This window comes from Equus quagga, unplaced genomic scaffold (assembly GCF_021613505.1).
Source record: "Equus quagga isolate Etosha38 unplaced genomic scaffold, UCLA_HA_Equagga_1.0 HiC_scaffold_41_RagTag, whole genome shotgun sequence".
Lineage (NCBI taxonomy): Eukaryota > Metazoa > Chordata > Mammalia > Perissodactyla > Equidae > Equus > Equus quagga.
The window spans coordinates 188,749-208,533 of NW_025793725.1; positions in this window are offsets into that span (position 1 = coordinate 188,749).

Consider the following 19,785-nt stretch of genomic DNA (forward strand, 5'->3'; position numbering starts at 1 on the left):
AACTACCTGGATTCCTTATCATCTCCTCCTCCTCCCAAGGCTGAATACAGGCTGGTGGGAAAGCTCCAACCAGCAAGGCTACTGATTTCTGCCCATCTACAAGCAGCCTCATTCCTCACAAATCTCTGAAACCCCTTGCTTTCCCTCTTTTGGGGAGATGAGATGAAATGAAACAAATTTGAGGTTTTACTCTCATCTCCTGGCTGAGGTAGCCTGAAACAAAAACTGTTTCCTTACCATAAGTGTGGTGCTCCAGTTTTTGTTTGGCCCCTCTTGTGTGGCAGGTAAAGAACCTATGTTTGTGGGCTGTAACGTTATGAGAACTTTTTCCCCACTGATGGAGTTTGGGCATTGGTACCTGAACAGGTATAGAGAAAACTTACTACACACACAGCTAGGAGGCTTTTCTCAGAACTGGAACTATGACTCTTTTTTTAAATACGTACATGTGACAATAAGAGTAATGACTACAGTTTATCAAATGGTGAGTACCAAAAATTATCTCCCATAAACTGGATTCTAAGCTTCTTGAAGAGTTCTCAGCCTGCACTCTTCCACGCTTATATTGAAAAAGAATGCAGAGGTTGCTTTTTATTTTTTAGTTTAAAAAAAATATTTTTTTTTGAGGAAGATTAGCCCTGAGCTAACATCTGCCACCAGTCTTCTTCTTTTGCTGAGGAAGACTGACTCTGAGCTAGCATCCGTGCCAATCTTCCTTTACTTTAAATGTGGGATGCCTACCACAGCATGGCTTGACAAGCAACGCATAGGTCCACACCAAACTGGCGAACCCCAGGCCACCAAAGCAGAATGTGTGAACTTAACTGCTGCACCACCGGGTTGCCCCCGGCAGTTGCTTTTAGCCTGTCACAGTGCTGGTGCAAATAAAGTGTTACTTGCACTCAAGTCTTTACTCTTTGTAAGAATCTGTTTCCTCTGTGGTTGTCACAGCATTTTAGCTATTCCAGTCTCTATTCTTACAAAGGTTTCTCCCCATACCATCACTTTTTAACCTCCTGCTCTTCTTATTTAGTGTTGTGTCCATTAATCTAACTGATAAGGAGGAAGGAAGAATCAGTTAAAGGTGCAAACAATGTTTCTCTAAAGATTGCCATTTAATGAACATATTACACATATTTTGTGTGTACATATATATCTATTAATATATCTACTATACATACTTTTCATTAAACATACTATAACCTTACAATTTATCATTTGCTCTATATTCTGATTTTACTCTTACCATAAACCTATTTATATTCTGATCAAGATGCGTAATGAGAAAGGATCATAACCAGACCTATGATCATTATTTCCAATGAAATTTCTATTACTGTCAGTGTTATGTGACTGATACTTTTACCCTCCTTTGTCTACTCAGATTTTATGCCCTTGAAAGATTCCTCTTGAGTAAACTTTTTGCTGTTAGTGTTGAATAACAAGATTGAAAATTCTTTACGAGAAGAGACCACATGTTTGTACCACTTTGGGGACCAGTGGGTTGATTCCCACAAATGCCATTTGGGGAGGAGGCCATCTTGCCCCTCCTGGTGTCCACACTAATGCCTTGAAGCCCCTCCTCATTCCCATTTTATGGTGTTGGAGCTGTTTGGAAACGCCTCTAACTGGAATGTGTGCACACTGCCATTATTGCTATGCCTGCCCTTCACTGTTTTGCACATGTACCTAATGCTTGACCGTTGCACATGATAAGTGACCAATGGTTGTAATAATAAGGTTAAATTACAAGTTTTTGATGGAAAATTTGTAGCAGCTCGTGGTTCCAAAAGAACTAACTGAAAAATAAGACTGGTTAATTATAAGACTTAAAGAATTCTTAGTAATATGAGAGTTGGGGTACTATGTCATTTATATCTCAATAAAGCTGGGAAGAAAAAGAGTTGGGGTCTTCTTGAACATTTTTTTAAGTAAGATTTCATAATGAGGGTAAGCTCTTTGAATAATAGCAATGTTTGTTAAGCTTTTTAGAAACTATGTGACATATGATCTCAGTATGAGCAATGGACTTGCTATGTAATAGTTGTCACGATAACCTTAAAGAAGGGTTAGTGGTGTCTAGGACCAGGACTGTTGATCTTGGCCTTATCCAAGTGAGCTGAGGACTAGCCCTTCTTGCAAGTCTCACTGGATATTTCTTTACCTCTAATAGGGTGCTAATGACCATAATTCTTCATAAGATTCTGTAGACCTTTATGCTATGTCCTTATATCATGTTGGCACACAGTAGACCTCAATAAATGCTAACTCTAGTAATAAGTAAAAAAATAATCTTACATTTTCATAGTTTGAGAAAAAAATGGAGCAAATGTTAGGAATAAAATTAAAAGACAGTGAAATTTTCCAATTTGCATCTAAAATAACAAGGCAGAGCAATCTGGGCTAAAGATGTGGATACAGTTAAGGAAACCGACCCAGGGCAACCCACCCAGCCAACTACTGTTATTTTACCACAGGCAGTGTGCTGCTCCCAGAACCCAAAGGAATGGACAGCCTTCTCTTCTCAAGTGGTCGTCTTGGGACTGAGATATGGTTGGCTTGGTCTTGGCCTGTTTCCTTTCTCCTTCTTTCTTTCTCCTTTGATTTAGGTCTCTTCAGCAGAGGTAGGGAGCTATAAAACAGAATACAGAAAACACTCCATTCCATGTGGGAGGAAAACCCAGAGATGCAAACTGGAAGCAGTAAACACAATTAGACTTCTCCCTATTTGCGCTTTTGTGAGGAAGCTTGACTTGTTCCTCACATCCTTAAGCATCTACAACTTTTGGATTCACTCCAAGGCCAATAGGCTTACATTGAGCCCCCGTTATTAAGTTTCCAACACAGTGTCTGTACATACTAAGCACTTAATGTAAATGAACTGAATTTGATCTTCAACAAATATTCATGGAGCATCTGCTATACGGTCAACACCATTTTAGCCAGTGAGGTGAGTGTTTCTGAGTTGCATAAGGTATGAAACTTACAAATAAGTAAGGAAAGACAATATTTAAAAAAAATAAGTGTTAAAGACAGAAAATGCAGGAACTCCACTGGGTTCTGGGGCGTGGGTGAGAGGTTCTGGAAGAGGAGGTATTTAGACTGGGATTGGGAGAGGAAGAGAAAGAGAACCCAGCCAGAGAAGACAGTGTGGAGACTTACAGTAGAAGGTCTGCATATGGTTCTGGGGTGGCAATAGCCTGGGATACGTTGAGGGATTGTGGGAACTTGAAGAGGCAGGTTGGGACCAGATGATGAAGAGTTTGTACAGATTCTCCTAAGGTGTTTTCTTTTTATCTAGTGGCCAATGAAAGGCCAGTTATTGTTGTTTTGTTTTGTTTTTATTTTTTGTTATCTTTTTTTAATAAGGATTTTCCATATCAGCCACATTTGTTCTCCCCAGAGTTTAAAAATATTTTTTGGAAAATAATTTCAAACTTACAAAAAATTGGTCTGAAGCCTTCCAATTATGGCGTTCATTCAGATTGCCCAACTGTTAACCATTTCCACTTGCTTTATCCTTCTCCCTCCCTGTCTCTGGAAAGAGATCTTATTTAAAAAAAATTTTTTTTTATTGAGGTCGTAATAGTTTATGACGTTTTGAAATTTCAGTTGTACATTATTATTTGTCAGTCACCATATAAAAGTGCCCCTTTACCCCTTCTGCCCTCCCTGCATCCCCTTTTCCCTCTGGTAACCACTAATCTGTTCCCTTTATCCATGTGTTAGTTTATCTTCCACATATGAGTGAAATCATACAGTGTTTGTTTTTCTCTGTCTGGCTTATTTTGTATAACATCATACCCTCCAGGTACACCCATGTTGTTGCGAATGGGACAACTTTGTCTTTTTTATGGCTGAGTAGTATTCTGTTATATATATATGACATCTTCTGGCACTTGGATAGCACTTGGGTTGCTTCCATGTCTTGGCTATTGTGAATAATGCTGCAATGAACATAGGGGTACGTAAGTCTCTTTGAATTGTTGGTTTCACATTCTTTGGTTAATATCTAGTACTGGGATAGCTGGATTGTATGGTATTTCTATTTTTAATTTTTCAAGAAATCTCCATACTGTTTTCCATAGAGGCTGCACCAGTTTACATTCCCATCAGCAGTGTACAAGGGTTCCCTTTTCTCTACATCCTCTCCAACATTTGTTGTTTTTTGTCTTAGTGATTATAGCCACTCTAATGGGTATAAGGTGATATCTCCTTGTAGATTTGATTTGCATTTCCCTAATGATGAGTGATGTTGAACATCTTTTCACATGCCTATTGGCCATCTGTATGTCTTCTTTGGAAAAATGTCTGTTCTTATCTTCTGCCCATTTTTTGATCAGGTTGTTTGTTTTTTTTGTTGTTGAGTTGTGTGAGTGTTTTATATATTTAGGAGATTAACCCCTTGTCACAGATATGATTTCCAAATATTTTCTCTTAGTTGGTAGGCTGTTTTTTCCTTTTCCTCCTGATTTCCTTTGCCTCGCAGAAGCTCTTTAGTCTGATTAAGTCCCATTTGTTTATTTTTCCATTTGTTTCCCTTGCCCGAGTAGACACGGTATTTGAAAAGATCCTTCTAAGACTGATATTGAACTGTGTACTGCCTACATTTTCTGCTAAGAGTTTTATGGTTTCAGGTATTACCTTCACATCTTTGATGCATTTTGTGTTAATTTTTGTCTGTGACAAAAGATAATGCTCTACTTTTATTCTTTTGCATATGGCTGTCCCGTTTTCCCAACACCATTTATTGAAGATGCTTTCCTTTCTCCATTGTATCTTCTTAGCTCCTTTGTTGATGATTAGCCATCCACAGATGTGTGGTTTTATTTTTGGGCTTTCAGTCCTGTTGTGTTGATCTGTGTGACTGTTTTTGTGCCACTATCATGCTGTTTTGATCACTATGGCATTGTGGTACCTTTTGAAGTCAGGGATTTTGATGCCTCCACCTTTGTTATTTTTTCTCAATATTGCTTTATCAATTCAGGGTCTTTGGTTGCCCCATATGAATTTTAGGATTCTTTGTTCTATTTCCATGAAGAATGTCATTGCAATTCTGATTGGGATTGCATTGAATCTATAGACTGCTTTTGGGTAGATTGTAGATTGCTTTTAACTAAGTTTATTCATCCAGTGCATGAGCATGAATCTCTTTCCATCTGTTTATGTCATAATCTATTTCTTTCAATAATGTCTTATAGTTTTTATTGCATAGAGTCCTTCACCTCCTTGGTTAAATTTATTCCTAGATACTTTATTCTTTTTGCTGCAGTTGTAAATGGAATTGAATTCTTGAGTTCCCTTTCTGTAAGTGCATTATTAGAGGATAGAAATGCAGCTGATTTTTGGAGGTTGATTTTCTACCTTTCAAGTTTACTGTAGTTGTTGATTATTTTTAGTAGTTTGTGATGGATTCTTTAGGATTTTCAATATATAAGATCATGTTCTTTGCCAGCAGCGAGAGTTCCACGTCTTCATTTCCTGTTTGGATTCCTTTTACTCCTTTCTCTTGCTGAATTGCTCTGGCCAAACCTCCAGTACTGTCTTGAATAAGAGTTGTGATAGTGGTCCTTGTTGTCTTGTTTCTGTTCTCAGAGGGATGGCGTTCAATTTTTCCCCATTGAGTATGATGTTTTACTGTGGGTTTGTCATATATGACCTCTAATATGTTGAGGTAATTTCCTTCTATCCCCATTTGGTTAAGAGTTTTTATCATAAATGGCTGTTAAATCTTGTCAAATGCTTTCTCTGCCTCTGTTGAGATTATCGCGTGGTTTTTACCCCTCATTTTGTTAATGTAGTGTATCACAATGATTGATTTGCATATGTTCAACCATCCCTGTGTGCCTGGAATAAATCTCACTTGATCACGATGTATGACCTTTTTGATGCATTTCTATATTCGAGTTGCCAATATTTTGTTGAGGATTTTTGCATCTATGTTCATCAGTGATATTTGCCTATTTTACTTTTTTGTTCTTGTCCTTATTAGGCTTTGGTATCAGAGTGGTGTTGGCCTCAAAGAATGTGTTAGGAAGCATTACATCTTCCCTGATTTTCTGGAATAACTTGATAAAGGTAGGTATTAAATCCTGTTTGAGAGTCTGGTACAATTCTCCAGGGAAGCCATCTGGTCCTGGGCTTTTATTTTTTGGGATGCTTTTGATTACTATTTCAATTTCTTTACTATCATTGGTCTATTCAGATTCTCCATTTCTTCTTTTTTTCCCTTCTGCTTTTTCTCCCCAAATCCTGCCAGTACATAGTTGCATATTTTTTAGTTGTGAGTCCTTCTAGTTGTGGCATGTGGGACACCGCCTCACATAGTTGGATGAGCGGTGCCATGTCCGCACCCAGGAGCTCAACCAGTGAAACCCTGGGCTGCAGAAGCAGAACACATGAACTTAACCACTTGGCCCTTGGGCCAGCTCCTCTGTTTCTTCTTGATTCAGCTTTGGGAAGTTGTAAGAATCTAACGATTTACCCATTTCCTCTATATTGTCCATTTTGTCAGCATTGGCTTTTCATAGTATTCTCTTATAATCCTTTGTGTTCTGTGGTATCCATTGTAATTTCTCCTCATTCATTTCTAATTTTATTTATCTGAGCTTTTGTTCTTTGTAAGTCTGGCTAGGGGTTTGTCAATTTTGTTTATCTTCTCAAAGAACCAGCTCTTTGTTTCATTGATCCTTTCTAGTGTTTTTTTAAAATTTCAATTGCATTTATTTTTGCTCTGATTATTATTATTTCTCTCCTTCTGCTGACTTTGGCTTTGTTTGTTCTTCCTTTTCTAATTGTTAGGTGTAGTCTGAGATTTCATATTTGGAATTTTCTTGTTTATTGATGAGAAACTGTATTGCAATGAATTTCCCTTTTAGTGCTGATTTTGCTTCACCTATATGCTTTACTATGGCATTTTCATTTGTCTCTAGGTAGTTTTTGGTGCCTCCTTTAATGTCTTCAGTGATCTATTGCTTATGCAATAGCATGTTGTTTTGTCTCCACATCTTTGCCTCTTTCTCAGCTTTTTTCTTGTAATTGATTTCTAGCCTCACAGCATTGTGATCAGAAAAGATAGTTGATGTTATTTCAATCTTCTTAAATGTATTGAGCCTTGCCTTGTTTCCCAATATATGCTCTTTGCTTGAGAATGTTCTGTGTACACTTGAGAAGAATGTGTAACCTGTTGTTTTTGGAGGGAGTGTTCTATGTATGTCTATGAAGACCAACTGCTCTAGTTTTTCATTTAATTCCACTGTTTCCTTGCTGATTTTCTGTCTGGATGATCTATCCATTGATGTGAGTGAAGTGTTGATGTCTCCTACTATTATTGCGTTATTATTAATATCTCCTTTTAGGTTTCTTAATAGTTGCTTTATGTATGTTGGTGTTCCTGCGTTGGGTGCATAGATATTTATGTGTTACGTCTCCTTCATGGAGTGTCCCTTTGATCATTATATACTGCCCATCTTTGTCTCTCTTTACCTATCTTATCTTAAAGTCTGTTTTGTTTGATGTAAGTATTTTGACACCTGCTTTCTTTTCTTTGCCATTAGCTTTGAATATCATCTTCCATCCCTTCACTCTGAGCCTGTGTTTGTCCTTGGAGCTGAGATGTGTTTTCTGGAGGCAGCATAGTGTTGGGTCTTGTTCTTTAATTATTCTCACCACTCTGTCTTTTTATTGGAGAATTATATCAATTTACATTGAGGGTGATTAGTGATATATGATGGCTTAATGCTGCCATTTTACCACTCATTTTTCAGTTCTCTTGCATTTCCTTTGTTTCTTGTCCCATGTATTTTGGTCTACAAATTGAGTTATGTAGTTTTTTATGTTAGGTTTCTTAGTTTTCTCCTTATTTATTATTTGTCTCTGTTCTGCTGTTCAGTGATTACCATGAAGTTTGTATTCAAAATCTCGTAGGTAAGATAGTCCATTTTTCTGACGGCCTCTTATTACCTTAGACTAAACCAGTTCAGTCCCCTTCTCTTTCCCCCTTACCTTGTTTTAGTCACATCTTATTCCATCTCATGTTGTGCTTTTGTGATCAAAATGACAAGATTATTTTTGTTTTTGTGTTTTCATTCTCTTTATCTTTAATGTTATTTTTGAGCATTTGCTAACTTGTTCTGATATATAGCTACAATTTTCTGATTTTGTCTACCTATTTATCTCCTTACTGTATGCTTTGTAACCCACCCCCCCCCCCCAACTTTTTCAGGTATGAGGGCCTTCATGAGGGTTTCTTGTAGTGGGGGTGGTGTGGCTATGAACTCCCTTAGCTTTTGTTTATATGGGAAAGTTTTTATTTCTCCCTCATATATGAAGGATATTTTTGCTGGATAGGGTATTCTTGGCTGAAAGTTTTTGTCCATCAAAGATTTGTATATGTCATACCATTCTCTTCCAGCCTGTAAAGTTTCTGCAGAGAAATCTGCTGAAAGCCTGATAGGGGTTCCTTTGTAGGTTACTTTCTTCTGCCTTACTGCTCTTATTATTTTTTCTTTGTCGTTCACTCTTGCCAGTTTCACTACTATATGCCTTGTTGTAGGTCTTTTTATATTGACAAATCTAGGAGATCTGGAATCCTCTTCCACACATATTTCCTTCTCTTTTCCTAGGTTTGGGAAGTTCTCTGCTGTTATTTCTTTGAACACACTTTCTGCTCCCTTCTCCTTCTTTAATACCTATAATTCTTACGTTGCATTTCCAAATTGAGTTGGATATTTCTCAGAGACTTTATTCATTTCTTCTTAGTCTTAGTTCTCTCTCCTCCTCTATCTGTAGCTTTTCAATATGTCTATCCTCGATTATGCTGATTTGCTTCTCTATGATGTCTGCTTGAGCATTCAGAGTATCCATGTTTTGTTTTATCTCTTCCATTGTGTCTTTCATCTCCAATATTTGTGGTTGATTCTTCTTTAAAATTTCAATCTCTTTTGTGAACTAGATCCTGCACTCTTTGAATTGTCTCTCTACATTCTCTTGTAACTCATTGAGCTGTTTGATGATAACTGTTTTGAATTCTTTGTCATTTAGATTACATATTTCTGTGTCTTCATGATTGATTTCTAGGTACTTGTCATTTTCCTTCTGGCCTGGTGATTTAATATAATTTTGATACTGCTAGAGGGCATGGCTCTATTCTTGCACATTGTGGTATTATTTGGTCACCATTACCACCTATCACCACTGGGTAGGGGTCAAGAGCCACGTGTTCTTAGCCCTCTGCATTCTGCCGGGATCCCAGGTGCTTGAGGTGGCACTGGGTGGGTGGGGGGAAGGGAAATTTCTTCTGCATGCTTCTGGGTTTCTAGCTCTGTGCTCATTCTCTCTTATAATGGGATTTTGGCTTGATGATATCACTGCCGGTGGTAGCTTTTATTTTGGTAGGAGGCTTTCCTCTATGCTGCAAGGGACCTTGGGGATCTTTGCTGTTCCTGTGAATGGGTACCCCTCCCCCCTTCCTTCCCTCTCAGCAGTGACATGCAATCCCCAGATCCCAGTCTTTGGGTAGGGAGCAAAGTTTTGTCTTACCCCATTCCACCTCCTCTGAGGGGGGCTCCAGCCTCTTCACCCTCCAACCTCTGGCTGTGTGGTTCTCTCAGATGTGTTTTGTGCTGTGTAGATGTTCTTTGCTGGAATGTGAATGTCCTTTTCATTGAGATCACCAGAACAGCTCACTTCACCGTGATGCTGACCTCTGAATGTACTTTTTGCATGTTAGGGGTTAGAATCTAAAGGAAAAGCTCACTCCACCATGATGCTGACTTCACTCCCAGCCACAGTCTTTAAGTAAAGAGACACTCCAGTCTGCTTGTAGGACTAGGGGTGTTCATGGGTGTAGGGAATTGATTTGATGATCACACTTTGTGACTTATAGCAACAGTGTACAGTACATTGAGAGGACCTGTGTGTAATCCCTCAAGACAACTTCATTAAAAATATCATCTTTATGAGGAATCAGAATTTCCCCTAGAAAAATTGTACTCCACACAAACACACAAAGAAAAACCTGGTTGGTTTTACCTTATGAATTCCAGAAAACCTTAAAATGTTGTAATTTCCTCTTTCCATGAGCATTAAGAAACTTAGTGTGAATCTGGTGCCCTCCTTTAACCAGGACACTTTCCTCTGTGCTCAGAAAGGAAAAGTTCAGGATCTGATGCCTACATCAATCTTGCCATTGGCTTCAAGGGTGAGGAGGTGGAGGTGTCAGAGGGTGTGTTTCTTGGGAGGTCGGCTGCTCCATACCTCCAAGGTCACCCTGGGCCAGGTGTCCCCATGGGTGGAGAGACGTGGCTTTAGTTGGACAGCAGGGCCACAGTAGAACTGGGGTGTGTGGCCCTGGCAGGAGGGGTGGGGCCAGAGCAGAGCTCAAGGGAGGGGCCCTGGCAGGAGGGGTCAGTGGAGGGCCAAAGCAGGCCTTATGGTGAGGGGAGGGTCCAGGCTGAGTGGAGGGGCGTGGCCATGAAGGGTGGGGCAGAGGCCTAGGTGGGAGGGACAATGAAGAGGGTAGGCCTTCCCTGGCTGTGGCTTAGGACAGGGTCCTGGCCATGGAGGTGGGGATGTTGCTGTAGACAAGCTGGATCACAGGACTGTAGCCTATGGGGAGAGCTGAGTCATAAAAGCACGTGGGGAAACTGAAGGGGTTGTGGTTAGAACATAGCTGGTGTGTCCCCAGGCAGGAAGGTTGTGACATATTCAGAACATAGTGGTCAGAAGTGAGCAGCCTAGCTGTATCTATGCCACAATTCCTTGTCTCTCCCATAATTCCTTGTCTTTCTCACCGTTTTCTGCTCTGAGCCACAATCTACCATTCTCTCCTACAGTTCCCCTTCTCTCCCACAATTCTTTTTCTCCCATAATCCCTGTCTTTCCCACAATTCCCTCCCTCTCTTAAAATACTCTTCTCTCTCCCACAATTCCTTGTCTCTCCCATAATTCCCTCATCTCTCCTGTGGTCCCTTGTCACTTCCACAATCCCTACAGGCTCCTTCAATTCCCCTTCTCTCCCAAAATTCTGCGTCTCTCCCACAATTCATTCTTGTCTCCCATGATCCCTTGTCACTCCCTAAATTCTCCATACTCTCCCACAATTCCTTCTCTCCCTTAACCCCTTGTCATTCCCATAATTCCCTTTTTTCCGATGCTCGCTTATCTTTCCCACAATTCTCTATTCTCTCTTCTGTCTCCTACAATGCACTGTTTCTCTCATAATTCCCTGTTGTTTCCACAATACTTTATTTCTCCCACAATGCCTTCTTACTTCCATAACTCCTTCTCACTCCCACAATTCCATGTTTCTCCTACAATTCTCCTCTTTCCCCTGCACCCTTGCCTTTCCCACAATTCTGTCTCTGCAAAAATTCCTGACTCTCTCATAACACCTTGTATCGGCAATTCACTGTGTCTCCCTCAATTCTCAATTTTTCATTGTCTGGCAAAACTCCGTTTTCTTCTACAATTTGTTTTCTGCCACATCCCTTCTCTCCTGCAATTGTTTCTCTTACACTTCTGTTCTCCTCAACAATGTCCTCTTTCCCACAATTCTCTATACTCTCCCAGAATTCTTCACCTCTCCCACAACTCCATCTCTCCCACAATTCCTCTTACTCTCCCATAACCCCTTTTTATTCCCACAATTTCCTTTATCCCATCATCTCGTCTTTCACACAATGACCTATCTCTCCCACAATTCCCCTTTCTTTTTCACAATCCCTTCTCTTTCCCACAAGCCTGGTCTCTCCCATAAACCCTTGTTGTTCCCACAATTCCCCATCTCTCCCACAATTACCCATTCTTTCCCCTGTCTCCCACAATGCCCTATTTCCCCCATAATTTCTTCTTTCCCACAATACTTTATTTCTTCCACAATTCTGTTATTCCCATAACTCCTTCTGGTTCCCACAATTCGGAGTCTGTCTTGCAATTCCCTTGTCTCTCCCGTAACCCCTTGTTCCCACAGTTTCCTGTCACTCCTGCAATACTTTCTCCCACAGTTCTCCCTTTTTCCCGTAATGCCTTGTCATTCCCACAATTCCATGTTACTTCCACATTATTCCATTTATCCCACACATCCTCCTTCACTCTCATGATCCCTTGTATTTCTGACAACGCACTGTCTCTCCTGTGATTCCCTCCTCTCTCCCATGATCCTTTGTTACTCCTACAAGTCTCCCTTCTTCCCCCATAATGCCTTGTCTTTCCCACCACTACCTCCTGCACAATTCTGAATTCTTATCTCACAAAACTCTTTCTTCTCCAATTCTGTTTTCCACCACCTTCCATCTCTTCTGCAATTGTTTGTCTTACAATTCTGTTCTCACCCATTATTTCTTCCTTCCCACAATTCTCCACCTCTCATAACCCCTTGTCAGGCCCACAGTTTCCCCTTTTCCACACAATCTCATGTCATCCCCACAAGACCACGTCACTCCCACAATCCTCCATTTGCTCACAACTCCTTTTCTCTCCCACAGTTTCCTTCTCTCCAATGATCCCTTGTCTTTCCCACAATGCAGTGTATCTACCACATTTCCTGTTTCTCTCCCATGATCCCTTTTCACTTTAGCAATTCCATCTTCTCTCCCATAATGCGTTGTCTTTCGCACAATTCTCCATTCTCTCTTCTCTCACATGATCTCTTGTTATTCCCATAACTCCACATAATTCCCATAATACTTCATTCTTCCCACAGTGCCCCTTTTCTCCCTCAATTCCCTTATCTCCCATGATCCTGTCTTTCCTGCAGTACCCTGTAACTCCCACAATTCAGTCTTATCTCTTGTAACTCCTTGTCACTCCCACAATGCCCTCTTTTCTCCCATAACCCATTATCTTTTCCACAATTCTCCATTCTTTCCCACAATTCTCTCTTGTCTCTCTTGATACTTTGTTACAACCACAACTCCACGTCAATCCCACAATACTTCATTCTTCCCACAATACGTCTTTTCTCCCACAATTCACTTCTCTCCCATGATCTCTTGTCTTTCCAACATTCCCCTCCTCTACCACAATCCCTTCTCTCCGATAACCCATTTTATTTCCCACAATTCTCCATTCTCTCCCAGAATTCTCTTTTTTCTCCCATGATCCCTTGTTACTCCCACAACTCCATGTCACTCCCACAATACTCCATTCTTCCCACAATTCCCCTTTTCTCCCACAATTCCCTTCTCCCATGATCTTTTGTCTTTTCCATAATGTTGTCTCTCCCACAATTACCTCTGCTCACTGGTGATGCCATGTCACTCCCACAATTCCCCTTGTCTCCCACAATTCTCCTTTCTCTCACATAATCCCTTGTTATTCCCACAATTCCCTATTTTCTCTAATTCCTTCTTCCCACAATTCCATGTCCATCCCACAATATTCCATTTTTCCCACCATTCACATTTCTGTCCCATGACCCCTTGTCTTTCCCACAATGCCATGTGTCTCCCACCATTCCCTCTTCTCTCCCATGACCCCTTGTCACCCCCACAATTCTGTCACTCCTCAATTTTATCACTCAATTCTCCATTCTCTCCGAACTTCCTTTTCGCTGCCATGATCCTGTCTTTCCCAAATGCCTTTTGTCTTCCACAGTTTCCTCTTCTCTTGCATGATCCCTTGGCCTCCTCACAATTCTTTCACTCCAAGAATTCTTCATTCTCTCCCACCATTGTGTCTCCCACATTACTCTTTCTCCCACAATTCTTTGGCTGTCCCACAACTCCCTTTCTCTCCCATAATCTATTTCTCACAATTCTCTATTCTCTCCCACAATTCTCCTTTCTCTCCCATAATACCTTTTCTTACTCACAATTCTCTATTCTTCCTTGTCTTTCCCCAATCTTTGTTTCTCCTGCAGGTCTGTTTTGTACCATATTCCATCTTTCCTGCAGTCATTCTCCTACAGTTCTGTTCTCCATAATTCCTTTTTTCCCTACAATTGCCTCTTTGCCCCACAATTCCCCTTCTCTGTCATGATCCTTGTCTTTCCTATAATGCCTTGTCTCTCCCACAAATTTCCCATAAACTCTCCATTCCTCCCATAGTCCCTCTCTCACTACTTCCTCTCTCCCATAATACTGTTTCTGCCATAGTTCCTTTTTTTCTCACAATTCTCTTCTCTCCCCTAACCCCCTTGTTCTTCCCACAATTCCAGATCTTTCCTATAGCCTCTTGTTCTTACAATTCCATCTCTCCCATACTACTCTAGTTCACTCACAATTCCCTGTCTCACCCATAACCCTTGTTCTCACAATTCCCTCTTTCCCAGAATACCTTTTCTCTCACAATTATTTGTTTCCCACAATTCCCCATTTCCTCTCACAATTCTGGATTCTTCATTGTCTTTCACAAATCTATTTTGTTCTACAATTCTGTTTTCTCCCACATTCCATCTCTCTTACACTTTGGTTTCTCCTACATTTCTTTTGTCTCTTTCCTGTCTCACACAATTTCGTGTCTCTCCCACTGTGCCCTACTTGTCTCACATTTCCATTTCCCACAATTCCATTTTCTCCCCCAAGTCTCCATTCTTCATTCTCACCCATAATCCATTGTCTTTCCCACATCTCTCCCATAATACTCTATTTGTCCTATAATTCTCTCTCCCTTAAGCTCTTGGTTTTCACACAATTCTGTCTCTCCCACAATAGCCTCTTTCTCTCATAATTCTTTTCTCCACAATTTCTCCTTTTCTCCTACAATCCTGGATTCTTCGTCATCTCTCACACATCTCCATTTTCTTCTTCGTTGTCTCTCACAAATCTCCATTTTCTTCTATAATGCTGTTCTCTACCACATTCCATCTTTCCCACAATTCTTTCTCCTAAAGTTCTCTGTTCTCCTCCATAATTCATTTTCATAATTGTCTGGTCTCCCACAATTCTCCATTCTTTTCCACAATTCTCCTTTCTCCCCCATAATCCCTGTGTCCCCCAGTACTTTATTACTCCCATAATTCCATGTCTCTCCTAGAATTCTCCATTTTTCTCCCACAATTGTCTCCTATGATTCTTTAATGTCCCTCACAACTCCATCTCTCCCCAAATTCCCTTTCTCTCCCATAGTTCCTCATTCTCTCCAGAATTCCCATTCTTTCCTACAGTTCTGTCTGTCTCATATTCCTTTGTTTCCCTTATAATACTCTCTTCTCCTACAATTCCTTGTCTTTCCCTTAATTCCCTGCCTCCCATTTTTCTGGTCGCCCCCACACACACTTCTGTCCTTTCCCATAATTCTTCTTTTCCCAAATTCCCTGTATCTTCCACACTTCCCCATTTCTCTGTTCTCTTTCATAACATCTCTTGTCTTCTACGATTTTCCCTGCTGTCACTTGCCCTCCCCCTGAACAAAATCCCAGGTGGCCCCATGGACTGCAGTGCTTTGGGAGTGTGGAAAAGAGTATACCTCAGGCCTCCACCTCTGCCAGGCTGGTTAGATCAAATGCAACCACCTTGAAGGGGATCTTGGCCCAGGTGTCATATGTTCTCTATGGCTCATGCCCCTGGTTGGGGTTTCTGACCTAGAACTTCAAGGTTTTCAAAGGATCCAGGAACAGCAGCCTAGGGCTGAGGGCACAGGAGACATCCAACATGGGCTTCTCAAATCTTAGATCTGTGGGGGGCCAGGAATTTCCCAAGAACCTGCCTGGGCTTGCAAGGATCATTAATGAGAGTTGCCAGGAGGGGCTTGGCCCTTGGGCACCAAGAGGTCTCCGGCACCTGTGTTTCTTGCAGGTACGCTTGTCAGATATTCACATGTTGCACCAATAGAGAATTACTTCATATCCCCCAAAGGCCTCATTGGATTCTCTGCTCAGCTGGATTGGCTTACTCAGCCAGTACATTCTCTCTTTGTGGATATCTTTAAGATGAGAAGTGGAAACCCAGGTATACCCACAGCTGCGAGCACCCACTGAACTCAGTGCAGATAGGGCTTGCTCAGGTGGCTCAGCTCCAGCAGCACTGGATCACGAAAAAGTTGTTATGGCACAACTAGATCTCCTCTGTGGAGTCCCAGCGGGAGGGTACAAGAACCAGGAACTTTTTAAAAGCCACAGGATCCAGAGCATGCCCCGAAGTACAGGGTCACCGGGGAGCGCCCCTAGCCCAGACGTTGATCACAAGCTACCATGTGACACTACAGCCCAGAGTCTTTTTGCAAAGACCACAGAAGTTGCACACAAGTTCCCATGAGCCAAGGACATCCTTGTAATCAGTGGATAACCCTGTGAGAATCAAGTCTTTTTGAAATGCTATCAGCCTCTGCAGCAGGAATCTGGCTCTGGAACTGGAAGTGTCTTCTACAAGTCTTCCCAGCTGGTGCCCAATCTCCAGGAAAAGCAAGTCCACCATTCCAACAAAAAGTCTTCTCCTGCCATCCTTGTTGAAAACCCAAGCTCTTCTCAGGATCTGGCTGCCCGGGACCATGACCATGATGTCAGTCCTCAACCCACCCTCTAAATTCCTTTACCCTCTCTTTGTAGGGCTCATCCTACTTAGTCTGACATACTCAGACCTATTTTCCATGAGATGCATCTTAATCCAGCCCTAGGAAGCAGACGTGAGTGCTGTACCCTCCACAGGCCATGGTGGGTTTTGTTGGGAGACAACACTGCAGAACCATACTTGGTGTTTTCTTGGTGTTATCATCTCCTCTGCCTGCAACTCAGGTTTCCCCCAACATTCCCAAGCACATCTCTCCTGTTGCCACACTTTCTCCCCTCTTCCTATCCATTTAAAATTCCCTCTTTTCTTCTTTAAGTGTCCTCCAGAACTCTGCATGTCTTTTCTTAAATTGTGCTTGTTCCTGCCCTTCTTTACACTCACCATTCTTAATTAATGCTCTTAGGTACTAATGCATCCACTTGATGTCAGGGTGTGTACTCCACTGTATTTATCCAGTCAACAGTGGTTTATCAAGCACTTTCTAGGTGCCAGGTGCCATTTGAGGCACTACTGATACTATGGTGAGTAAGATAGACAAAGTCATGGCTTCCCTTTTGTGGCGTGTCAATAAAATCCTTGGGATATTCAGTGTGGTCTCTCCACACTGGCTTGGTAGAACTTCTGTATCACTAAGTACAGTGCAACTTCAAGAACCCACTTTCTGCTGGCACAATGGTTAAGTTTGGTGTGTTCTGCTTTGGCAGCCCAGGTTTGCGGGTTCAGATCTGTGGTGCAGATCTCTACCACTTGTCAGCCATGCTGTGGTGGCAAACCACATATCAAGTGGAGGAGGATATATAAAACTAACAGATGTTAACTCAGGGCTAATCTTCCTTAGCAAAAACAAATCTCTAAAAAAAGAAAGACAAAGTCCCTGCCCACTGAGACTTTCCATGCTGGGAGCAGATAGAGAAAGAAAGACACAAATAAAGATAGACTATTCCAGGCAGCGAGAAGTACTATGAAGAAAAGCAAGTCACAAGGTGGGTGGGAGAGTGGGTTTCAATAGGGGTCCTGGATGCCTCCCTGAGGCTGAGGTAGCATCTGAATTGAGCCCTGAAGGAAGTGTAGGAGTGAACCAGGAGGAAACCTGGAGAAGAGCTGGACAGGCAGAGAAAGAGCTGTGGAAAGGCTCAGTGGCAGGCCTGAGCTCGGCATGTGGAAGAGAAGCCAGTATGCCTGTAGGTGGTGAGTGAGCAGAGGGATGTGAAAGGAGGCTGCAGGGGTCAGCAAAGCCCACTGGCCGAGGAAGCTCAGGATATGGAGATTTTCCTGAAGGGAAGCCACTTGCCCCATGCATAGTTGAAAAGCCCACATTCTTTGTGTCTTCCATTTTAGTATTCCCCACACACAGCCTAGGACCTGGCACACAGCAGACCCCCTGAATATTTTCAGAATGACTCTGCCATCTGTTCCAGAGGATTCCCAGGGTTCTGGAGGCAGGTTTGACATTGGAATGATGTCACAGGTGTGTCATCTCTAGGAGTACTCTTTTGGCAGGAATGACATTTGCTTTCATTCTACTGATTGTTACCTACTTTTTCTCCCCTTCCCTCAAACCTGCGGCCTCATCCCTGAAAAGACAAAACTGGAAGGTGTCTTAGTTTGACAGAGGGGAGGGCCCCCTCCTTTTGAGTGCCTCCTGGAGTTGGGTGCAAATTGCAAGGCACTGTGGATCCCTGTGATGATGAGCCCAAGTCACAGAAGTGTGCTAGAATCTGTGCTCCTAAATCTGACAGCACATCACAGGGCTTCGAAGCCTGCCCAAGTCAACAGAGGCGGTCTCCACTTGGTATGTAGTATCCATGTATTTCGGCTCTCTGAGATGCATGTTTAGCTGCCTGGTGCAGAGGTTTGGAAAAAGGGATGCTGACGGCAGGGGTGGAGCTGAAGATGGACACAGAATCATGCATCAGGTGCCTTTGATGATTCTCTAGGATTTGTTTCATCTTTTGGAATGATTTAATCAATTGTAGGTGGAAATATAATGTAACTTTTTTTTCTCACAAACACACCATCACAGTCTTTCCTCTTTTCATCTCCAGGTTCCGATGCCAGCACAACTGAAATTGCAAGTGGGTCCCACCATGAACATAGACTGAGTCTGTTCCCCAAACCCCAGGGAGACCTATGAGAGGGATGTGACACAGGTCCAGACGCTGCATTCCTCAAACTCAACATCTCTCCTTCTTTAGAACTGTTCTCACCTTCCTGTCACCACACTGCCAGTGTAGCATCCCCCTAAATCTCTCATCCCCATATTAGAACTTCTTCCCAAGGGTCCTCTTGGTGAATAGAACTGATCCATGAGCGTGTGCTTGGGAGTGGAAGGAGAATTCCAAACAGCAGTTTGTCTAGACTCTTAGTTTGTGTTTCCAAGGCTGGCTGTATTGTAAATGCTGGATCCCAGTCGTTGGGAAAGTTAATAAAGTAGTTGCAACTGAGCTCCCGTCCTGACTTGCATTCTGTCTGTACAAGACCTCTAGCCAATGCTCCTGAGTGAGGGATGGTGACACCGCATGGCAGTGAGGTAAGAAGCAGCAAAATAAACAGGGGCACCACAGAGCTGCTGCACAGCAGGATCTCCCTGCACCACTAGGGGGTGGAGAAGGCAGCTGGCTCTGATCCCTAATTGAGCCCTTGTCCCCATGCTGTGTTGAGCAATGATGTAGTCTAAGGAATCCATGGAAACTGATTTATGCTCAGATCATTGCCTAGATCTCCTTCTTTCCATCAGCTGAAATATATATATTGTATATCTGATTTTTTTGGTAAAAATATTGTAGTACGCATTGAACTTGCAAGCCACTCAGCTATGTCTATAGAAAAGCAAGATAACACTATTTCCTCAGGACACTGCAGACAGCCCTGCCATGTGACACCTCCCTTAACATGACATTAGGACTCCCTTTCCCTCTAGAAAAGCTGTCCAGTATGCTTCTGGACTTGTACTTTTGAAGAGTTGCACAGGGGGATTCAGGGCACATCGCGACCAGGACTGATGCCCAGGGGGCTGCACATCCCTAAGGGTTTCCACTTTTTCAGGTGGCGGCTGCATTCTGCATCTGCATGGTGACATTTGTTCTGCTTCCAGCCTCAGAAGCTTCTCCCCTGTTGGAGGATCCTCTCCGAGAGGATGAAACTCAGTCCCACCCTCACCCCTGTGGCCAAGAGACCAGCTACACACTTCCCCAGCCTCCCTTGCAGCTAGAGCAGGGGACTTGGTTGACCCAATCAAACACGTGTCCCAAGTCTTTGAGTTAGAAGCTGGTACCTCAGGGAATGGGCTGCGGAGATGTGCTTCTCAGTGGGGTTTGGCAGCAGCCGGGCAGCGGGC